Below are 11,088 nucleotides of genomic sequence, written 5' to 3'. Positions count from 1 at the left end.
ATCATCAAAATCATACAAAACATACACATAAGCATAGAAATCAACCACAACATACACATATTGATGGATCTACACTTTTTCTTGTATTCTCCCCCACAAAAACTCATAAAAACCGAAAATAAGGGGATATGAAACTCACCTTGGGTGTTGATTCGGTTTTTGAAGAAAGAATGGAAGAAATGAAGTGATTTTTGGCCTTTGCATTCCTTGATGAAATTTTCGAGCTTATGGGGTTTCTAGTGTGCAAGATCATGATTTTTGTTTGGATTAGGAAGAGATTCTTGATAAATAAAGAACATAAGTCATAGATCCAAGTAAAAACCTTACCTTAGATGATTATTTTGTGGAAGAACTTCCTTGAATGCTTCCTAAATTTCGAGATTTTGGATGTAGAAGAAGAAGAAGCCTTGAGTGCTTTTTGAGAGAGTTTGTAAGTGTTTTGTGTGTGTGGGTGTTGCTCTTGGCCGAGTTCAAGAAGAGAGAGGGAGATATAGACGTGAAGTGATGTGCATGGATACATGGAATGGATTTGCATGGAGATCCACAAGACAATAAGGAGGTGGCACACTAAGGTCAACCCTCTTCTTGGGCTTGAGCTTTTGGGCCGAGAATAATGGAGGAAATGAGGGTGTTTGGGCCTTAAATACTTAAGCCTAATTTTCATGGTTAAGTTGAGTGATTTTTGGTCCAGATAAATTTAAATGTGATTTTTATGACTTGTTAGGGTCAAATTAGGTTAATTATGGTTCATAGTCATTAATTTATTTCATTCTAGGTTCAACCTAGCCCAAAATATTGAAACAAACAAATGTGGGTCCAATTAGAGCCCAATTAGGGTTCTAAGCCCATGATAGTCCAATTGGAAGCTTATTGGTCCATTTGGATCCAATAAGGAAGTTCTAGTCCAAAATAGACTTAACAAGAACTTCTAGGGTTTTCCAGTTGTTTGATGACTACTTGTAGTACTTGTATAATGTATTTGATTGAAGTTTTTGATTCACATTAGCTTGAATGTATAGATTACATGACACAAATTTTCCAGTTGTGACAGACAACCTGAAATTTATCCCGTCATTGTAACCTCTTTTCCGTTAATAAAACCCATCTTTATCAAACTTTTCCGTTAGCATTTCGGGTTACGACCATTTAATCGGGTACGACCATAAGCCCCGTTTAACGTCGGTATCGGGTAGATTTCCACTAGGTAGCAAACTCAACCCCTATATAAGGGTGAGTGGACCTCCATTTGAAGCTTTTTCACTCTCTTAACACTCTTTCTCACTACTCTCTCTCTCTTCAAGACAATTTTGATCCAAAAACACCCCTTTCAAGCTCCAAATTGGTAAGTGATCTATCCTAGCTTGTTGTTTAGCTTGTTTAGCATACAAATCCGTGTTTAAACCATCCTAAAGTATCAAAAACATGTGTTTACGGCCCAGGAACAACCCCAAATCGTAAACACCCATAAATGGGGTTTTGAAGCCCCAAAACCCTTCCAAATCACTTCTAGTGCTTAGCTATGACTTAGGGACTTGCATGTACGAGTCTAGAACACCAAAGACTTGTAATTTGGGGATTAAACATGATTTTACGGCCCAAGAACATTCTTGGACCGTAAACACGCCTTCTTAGGCTGTAAACACCATTTAAGGTGTTAAATTGCCCCTTAAACACCTCCTATGGCTTGGATTAATGTCTAGAATCAACCACCATCGAAGTAGGGACCTTAAACATCAAGGAAACCTTGAACTTAGGAGATTACGACCGTAAACCCCCCAAGGATTGGTCCCTTGGCCGTAAACTCCTCTAAGGAGGTCAAATGGTGCCCTAACTTCCTTCCATGGCTTTTATATTGGACTAGAATTAGGTGTGCTTAACCTAGAACCATCAAAACATGAAGTGAGGAGACAAGTAAGAGTTTACAGCCGTAAACTCCCATAAATGGTCTATTTGAAGACTTATCCACTTCCTATGCCCTAGAATTGAACCTAACTTATTTCCCCAAGTGTTGTAAGACATTTAAACATCCAAGAACACACCACCCATGAGTTTACGGTTGTAAACTCATGGGGATATGGTCATTGGGATGAAAACTCTTCTAAGAGTTTACTCTTGAAGAGAAAACTCCATATCTAGACCCTACACCCCCTTAGAGGCAACCCGTATCATTCCTAACACTTGAGATAAAGTCTTTTCGCGCCTCGGAGTGTATTATCTTACTTAATTAGTAGTTAAAAGTCTAATTAGATTCAATTATGTATCTCCTCATGTTACATAGGAACCTCGTGCGTGTTCAAGCCCTAAACTGACACTTAGCATCCTACCCGACACATTTCTCGACCGGTGAGTTCATACCCCTACACCTTTTTCCGTGTTTGCATGTTTTCAGGGGGGAATACAAGCAAAAGTACAAGGAAATCTTGTACTCAAACTTATTATTTTGTATGAAATGTCTCATATTTAGTATGTTTTTAACACAAGAAACTATATTAACCAACCGTTTAACTTGCAGAGTTAGTTTTCCAACTAATTGCAAAACTCATTATAAAATGTTATATTTTATATTTCATAAAGGATTTCATGCCATTCATCAAACAGGATTTTCCGTATTATTACTTGTAAATTCATTATTCTTAAGATTGGAGACACGTCCTCTGTAACACTCCACAAAGATACACGAGTGGAGGACCGCCTGAATCTCCTGGACTGAGAGCGTGACTTGAGTGTTTAGATCTATACGGGGTTGACTACCCTGCACCTTGCTGCTAGCTACAGTGGGACCGACAGGTCTACAGGTGACAAATGTCATAAAATGATATTGGCCTTCTTGTTGCCATATCTAGTTTATCGTATGGTTATAGAAGTCACAACTTAGATAATGGAGATTTACTTTTAAGTAATAAAGAACTTGGTAAATTAATACCCTTATGAAATTAGTTTACTACGTACTTATTAGTTTTATATAGGTGTTAAAACTAATGTACTTTTCAAGGATAACCAGGCTTTCAGGAAACTTCACTTAACGCTACAAGTATGGTAGATACTTGTACACTTCATTCCGGATCGATAACCAACCACCAACTTTTAAGGAAAATAAGGGTTTTTCCTGGGATAAATTAATCTTTCTTAATCAGGCTGTTTAACAAATGGATAACTAAACTTCTTTTATAAGAAAATATGGGATTTTTCTTGGATAACAACATTTTCATAAAACCAAAGGAAACTTATTCTTCCACCAGAAACAAACCGCTTATGAACTCACCAGCTTTATGCTGATATTTTAAAACTCTATGTATTCTCAGGTTCTCGTTAGACAGGTATCCCGCGATCTTTTGGAGAAGACAGAGCGTATAGAAGTCTCGTCTTTACTTTCGTTATATTGATGTATATATAAAACATGTATTATATTTGCTTTTAAACAAATGTAAATATTCTTATGTAATGTAATGTTTTGTGTTTACTATGCTTGCTATGTACATTGGTTGTGATGCTTTACATGACGTCCTCCACCCCAGAATGCTTCCGTCATTGGTTTCGGGGTGTGAAATCTCTATTTTCTAATTTTCGAGACTATAAATAATTTAGGGGTTCTTAATTTATACTGTATGGGTGCTAGATCCTAAGTCTCATCCTATGTTGACCTATGAACATTGAGATTAAACCCTAGTTCTCTATTAATTCTTATGCTCATCGACTAAAAGGATAACTAAACTAAACACATATTCTATCCTTATGCCTAAAGTTACATTAAGGTATTACTATATCCTTAATGGGCGTAGTCCGTTTTAAATGGTCTCCTCCTATGGGTCTCCAATCATACTTAGGAAAATAATATATCCTTGACATTTATCCTACTTCTATAATCCTTTAGCTTGGGTTAACTTAAACTTTTGTGGTTGAAATCAAATTCCTAAATCTGGTGTATATCTTTAGTATTCGACACTCTCTACACAAATCTACATTCCCTACTGAATTTCTAAGTAATCCTTTACTGCAAAGATAAATCCTACATCCTCGAAGGTACGAACCTATGTGGTTCTCTCAGCTATCTTAGCCATACCTAGGAGCTTGGAAAATTCCAAAGTCCTATTAGATACATGGGAGGAAATACCAACCTTTCCTTGAGAATCAAGAAACTCATGGCCTACCGGCAATCTAGCATAAGACTTTCTTCTTCTATTACTCTCTTAATCGAAAACAAAACTAAAGACCTCTACCTACTTGTGATACAACTCTCCTGAACGTTGATGTCGAAGTTGTACTACTTTTTGCACATTCTCCTTATGGGTTGTTTCTCCCGCAGTTGGGGTTCTACCTATCATCTGATGCTGCTCGTAACTAGTTGAAGTCTAAGTTAGCCTTGCATATGTGATTTGTAGCTCCTTTTGCCTTTGAACAAACTCATGTCTGTCATATCCATTGAACTTCGACATTCTCTTCGATCTAATACTAATTGTGCCAACTGAAAGGTGTAACATCCTAATTTTCATAAATGAATTTTTAAGCTTTATATGTATTTTCCTAGGGAAACTCGATGAGTTGGGAGGTGCAAACTCGTTGTGTTGAGTTTTAATGGCTACTTACTTTTAAAGACCTACTCTGTGAGTTGGAAGGCCACAACTTGACGAGTTGATGGGTGATCATGAAACCCTAATTTTTAGGGTGTTTTACCCTATTTAAGGACCTTATACCCCTTAGGTGGCCTCCTTGTCTACCCCTTTGTCCAGAGAAAAACCTAGCTCATGATTTTGCTCTCATTATATGTGTATGTGAGAGCATGGAGAGTGATTTCCGTTTTTCTTTTAGAAGGAACAAGAAGCTTGAAGAATTTGGCTAAAGGGAGAGGCTATAGATCCGGTGTTTACTCTATTGTGGCAAGCATTCTGAGGTATAAAGTTGATACCTTGGTCATTTATTTTCTATATCTCTTCATTTGAGAGTTTATGGTAATTATTAGCTTATACTGGAGTCCTTCTTGGATTTGAGCATGTCATGTAGCCATGACTTCAAATGTAGACGTTTCATTACGTATTTTGACATAATGTTTCCATCTTTATCAAGTCTTGGACCTACTCCATGCCCTAAACCCCTTATTAAGCTATGTTTGAGTGTTTTATCCCCTTTGATACCATGCATGGACGTAAAGTTAGCAACTTTACATGGTATCTTAGTCCTAGGGGACCAGATCTATAGTTTGGAGCATTAGACTCGCTTGGGAGATGGCTGAATGAGTTAAGACAAGGAATACTCCACGAGTTTCTCTACCAACTCAACGAGTTGGCCTGGGGTTTCCTCGATCATCTGGACACTATACGAACTTGACGAGTAGTCTTGACGATTCGGCGAGTTGACTCGGGTTTTTGCGGTTTTCTGAGTTTTGAAGGATCTCGACGAGTTGGGTCAACATGGACTGTTGACTTTGACTTTGACCATGGTTGAACAAGTTTGACTTTAAGGGTATTTTTGGGAAATCTGGATTTTGATGGAGTTAGTCACATGGTGGTTGTATGCGTTTGAGTTCGGAGCCGTTATTCGAGAGTTGGATCTTGTCAATCAATTCTACTTGTGAGGTGAGTTTTCCTCACTATACTTACAGGGTCGAAGGCACCAAGGCCGACCCTTTTGGATTTTTATCCTGGCTATCGTATGATGCTATGTGTAGTGATCTATTAGATATGTATCCTAGTGTATAAGATGATGCTATGATTGATGATTTGTTAGGCCTGTATGATTATTGTATGTGCTAGCTAGCTTTTGATATATATGTGATGATTGGGTGATTGTGGGTGGGTTGAGGCGGTCCTACTTTGTGCTCTAGGCTAACAGACCCACGGCGGCCAGGATAGACTGAAGGCCCTTTGGTTCATGACAGTCAGGTCGAAGGCCCGGAGAATGGTCCAGAAAGGCTGAAGGCCCGATGAGGCGGTCCAGACATGATGAAGGTTCTGAGAGTGGGCCAGATAGACTGAAGGCCCAGTGAGGGGTCCAATCATGTTGAGGACTCTATATTCATACTATTTGTTTATGATATTGTTCCATTGTATGTCGTTGGTATTTTAGGGGAACTCACTAAGCTTCGGGCTTACACTTATGGATTTTGTTTCAGGTACGTCGGATGACCGCAGGAAGGCGAAGGCTTGATCGTGCACCTCCTCACATTTTATGTCATGATTTCTGGGATTCTATGATGTTATACTATTTTGAAAAAAAAATTGGAAACAATGAATTTATTGGGATATTTTAAAAGTTTAAAATTTTCATGAATTTTACAGATGTTACAAGTTGGTATCAGAGCCTGAGTTTGAGTGAATTAGAGGAACACTCGTGTGAATGCAGTCTCAAACTATGGAAAAGTGTTTCAAAATGATTTTCAAATGTTTTAAAAATACTAAAGGTGGATGCCATGTATACAATCAGTCGGAGCCAGTAAGTAGACCCCAAAATACCATGTTATTATTTGATATTGTGAAGCATTGGAACAGTATGCTAGTGATAAGATAGGGATCTTCAAGAATCGTATGATAGAATTTCCTGATCTTTGATGCCTTATCTTATGTGAAGTACCTCAATGATTGTTGTGTGACTCTTTTGTGTGTGAATTAATTATTGAATGAATGTGTTAAGTCACATATTGAATGAATGTGGGGTCAATAGGCCAGTTATGAGATATTTAGCCCTCCTCTAGGAGTGAGGATTAAGCGCTCGCCTATGTTTATGAGTAGTGTTTGGGAATTTTGATGATTCTTGAGACAAATATGGGTAGATATGGAAGGTAGTATGGTCCCGTACTACTAAAAGCACAGGACCCGTACATGTTTTGTTGGGAGTTGGCTCCCGTGGTATGTTATGCGCTTCATCTCATACCTCCTTAGTTTATGTTTAGTATAGTGATGGCAGGATGATTAGAGGTAGGATCCAGATTAGGATCGTGAGGTAGTGACCAGGATAGGTCGGTGTTGTTCATTAATCAGATACGGGAGATGATTTTTCGTGGAGATTTCTCTGATTTTGCAAGAAGAATTGTCATGTGCTGTGGATTGGGTCACTTCCAGGGTAATCACCAAACTCAAGAAGCGAACTGCATCCTTGCAGACTGTGAGAGGTGTTGCTATTGAGATGACCACTGGGGGAGTGCTGGATTTGGGGACACAACTAGGAATGGGGCAGTGGGATCTTTCAGTAGAAGACGAGGAGTCTGAGGCTGCTGACCAGGGAACTGGAAGTCAGGAGAATCATGAGGTGTATGGCAAGTGTAGGGGCACTCCCAGAGTTAGTTGTCACATGTTAAGGTGTTTCAAGCATGGAAAAGAGGGCATGTGCAAAGAGATCGTAAGAAGGATCAAATATTCTTTCATTGTCATCAGCTAGGTCATTTCAATTCCAGTTGTCCTACTTTGTGGGCGGAGGGAATTCGGGTTCCACTGATCCTTGTTCCTCAGGAGGTCAAGGTATCTCTGGTATGTAATTGAACCCCCCCGGTTCTGTAATAATCTTATGGCGAATTTGTCCTTGATTGGCATTTTCTTTTGCTTTGGAATCTTGTTGGGTATGGGTAATTAGTAACTTTGGATTAGTTCTATGTTTTTTCCTGATCTATGTATTGTGAATCTTCATGGGTCGTTACGTCATTGACAATGTCAGGGGGATTTTATTATCATAAGGGATTGTAGATAGATAGGGTTCAAAGATTCATATGTGGATGAGAAGTTAGAGTAATGATTCGCCAGTTTAGGGTAAGGGTTATGGTTTTAGTCATCAACATAAAGGACTTAAGGAGGTGGTCGTTGTGGTTAGCAACAATATGTCTGCGCCAGGGTGCTCAGGTGGATTGAGGTGGCATGAGTACCTTAGCGATGCAAGCAAGGGCCCGCATTATTGGGAAATGGAAAGCTAGGCATTGGATTGTAAATGGGTTGCAAGCAACGAAGATATGTCAGGATCGAAAATTGGTAGTTTCTTATGCTTTGTAAGTAGTTATAATATGAAAATTCAGAGGTCTTCAGCTGGAATTCAGGTTTCTCTTGGGGTTTGTTTGTTCTGTATCTAGAGAAGAATTAGGAGAATTGGGAATTCTCAGGTTTAGCATCAGCTGTTGTAGGTTTTGTCAGTTGCTGTTTGGACTGTTGTTTTTAGATTTGTTGGGCAGGTGTTGGTCGGTGAACCTTTTTGGAAGCGGGAATGTTCCGCCCCAGGTGGACTCATGGTTCTCTGGTTTAGGTTTCAGGTTGCTCTAGACCATCAGTCCTTGAGTTCGTCTTTCAGCAGGAACCCTCTGAAGGATCCAAGAGGCGATAGTCAAGAGCAAGGGATGTGTCACCAACCTTCATGTGCAGTGTGTTTATATTCCCTCGGTCTTTAGGGTATGTTTACCCTCAATGATGGAGTAGAATTCTGATTCGTATCGGACTCATGTTTTGACAACCTTCGGGATCACCTTGGAAGTCTTTGTGAGCTAGTTTCGTGTTGGTAGAATCTGTTTAGTCTTAATCAAGTGTGGGATATTATTACGATCAATCATGAGGTTAGGGGCTCCCTACATATGTGCATGATGGAAATTCTTTGTGTGTATCTGTGGGATGTTGAAGGTAGCATTGGGGTTTGGTTCGGCTTATGTGTGTGGTTAGGTTGGGATTAAAGTTTGCGGATTGGATTAGGAGTTCGACCATGATCCTATTCTCGGGTTGTGTGTGACCATGGGTTCATAAGGTTTTGCTTGGATAATAGCTTGTTCTATAAGTAAATCACGCATGGTAGGTGATGCGTGTTAAACTAGATAGTTTTAATCCTACTTTTAGTTGATAAATTAAGCACACAAAGGCAGTGAACCTGTCTTTTAGTGGTATAGTTGGATAAGTAGGGTGTTGAACTCAGGGAACGGAAATTAATCTAATAACTAATTTTAACTAAGCAAATAATAAAAGTAAAAGGGTTTTTCTCTAGTTTTACAAGACTAGAAACTTAAACACGACACTTAAGCACTTAACTAACTAAACAATTAAAGCAAATGACACATTCACCAAATTTAATAAAGGGTTTCTGTTTAGGTTCAACCAATTCACTCCTATGGTTATTTAAATGATAAATCAATTATTATTGGTTACCAACTATAGTGGTTAGGTTCATGTTCATTACTCCTAACCCTTAGACAATTAATCAATTCAAGCAGTGGCCAATTGTTTAAACTAATTAATTCCCTAGTTCAATTATTTGGATTAAATAAGATTTGTAATTGGTTAATCAAGTTGGTGTTTCAATTAACCTCTTGTTTGTTGGTTTCTCAAACAAGCTCACACATTAATTTACCCATTCTCTAATTAATCCTAGTTTCATACTCATTATTCCTAGGCATACGATAAAGTGTTCACATAACATATGATTTTAACGACTAAGAGATGTTCATGCAGCTTAATTGCCTTCCAATTAACAAAAAATAGTTGTTATTGATGCATAAGGTTCTTTAGCAGACTTAATTTAATAAAATCACCAAATAACAATCAATCAAAAAGTATAATTAAACCATAGGAGTAACTTGGTCTTCCCCAACAGAAACAAAACGAATTTAGTTCACAGTCATAGCAAAAACAAACTCAAAAACAAATTTAACTAAGCTAAACATGCTTAATTCCTAAGGATAAGTGGAATGAATAACCTAAATTGCCTTGATTCTTCAAAGGATTGAAGGTTAGGGTTCCTGAGCTCCTCAAAGGGTTCTTTTTCGCAGGTGCAACTCTCAAAATTGCCAAAAGTCTTTTCTGTTCGGATAATGGTTCGATATTTATAATTATCACAAAACAGGGTGTACTCGGTGAGTAGCAGACCCAACTCGCCGAGTAGATGCACAAAATTCGTCTTATACCAGGAGTCTTGACTTATCTTCTGGAATATTCTTGGGTACTCGCTGAGTAGCCTCGAGAACTCGCCGAGTAGATATGCTTTTGTCCCTCATTCTTCATTCTTTGGTCTCTAATTGCTTCCCCTTGTTCCCTTTCACTGCCAAGCATGTCTTTTGGACTGAAAACAAATTTTAAGCATTATTAAGTACCTTTTGTCCACATTATACACATAATTAGCTAAAAATGAATAAAAATGTATGCTAATTGCCCCCAAGCAAAACTGAATTTTAACATATTAGAACAACATATGACAACTCCAATCTAACCCAACCATTATGCCAAGACCGCAACGCATGCATTTGTGTCTAAAATTTGCCAAAATACCCCCATACTCCAAATACTCACAATCCTCATAAACATTCGCCCACTCACCCCGAACTATGCTCATTTTATGCATCCCTCCGAATCCATCCTCAGAAAACCTCTTAACCTCAAGGTACTTTTGGTTGAGCAACCCAAGCATACATAATCTAGATAATTACAATTTATGATACCACATTGGAGCTCTTTGGAATTCTTTATATCTTTGACATTTGAACTTTGATCTCTTTGAATTCACCACCTTGTTGTTTGGTTTTTGGTATGTTCAACTTTTTGAATTTCTTCGGAATTTTTGATCTTCTAATTTCATATTTGACTTTGATGCTCCAAAAATTCTTCAAACTTTTCTTGTGATTTTCTCTCTCTTTTTTTACATGTACCTCACGTTTTTCACTCAAAACCCTACATGCTTAAGCAAGGGCGCTCAACTTCAACCTTTATTGGTTGAAGATGACAATTTTCCTGGATACATTTATGGTACACGATGCTAAGCATATTGCATCCTTCAGGCTGAGCAAGGTCGTGTTTTTGTCCCATGATTTCACTGGAATAAGGAAACCACAAATGCACTATAACGTATATAGGCTCAACTAAACATTTGGGTTTTCATGCAATTATCAACGCAATTCTAACATGGAATCCTAATTGCTTTTTTACCAAAATTTCCTAAATTAATTCCTAAGTAATATTTTTGGTATGCAACAATTTTTAAAAATTAGCCTAAATTAAGATTCTAAATTTACTAATATGTGACCAACCCCTACCCCACACTTATTTTATGCAATGCCCTCATTGCATATGTGACAACCCGACACCTTTACATGGTGAAATTGATCCATATATCTATAATCCACATGAAATTAGCACCCTTTAA

Source organism: Lactuca saligna, chromosome 7, assembly GCF_052625555.1.
Source record: "Lactuca saligna cultivar CGN05327 chromosome 7, ASM5262555v1, whole genome shotgun sequence".
In the NCBI taxonomy this organism is placed as follows: domain Eukaryota; kingdom Viridiplantae; phylum Streptophyta; class Magnoliopsida; order Asterales; family Asteraceae; genus Lactuca; species Lactuca saligna.
This window is presented reverse-complemented; position numbering follows the sequence as displayed.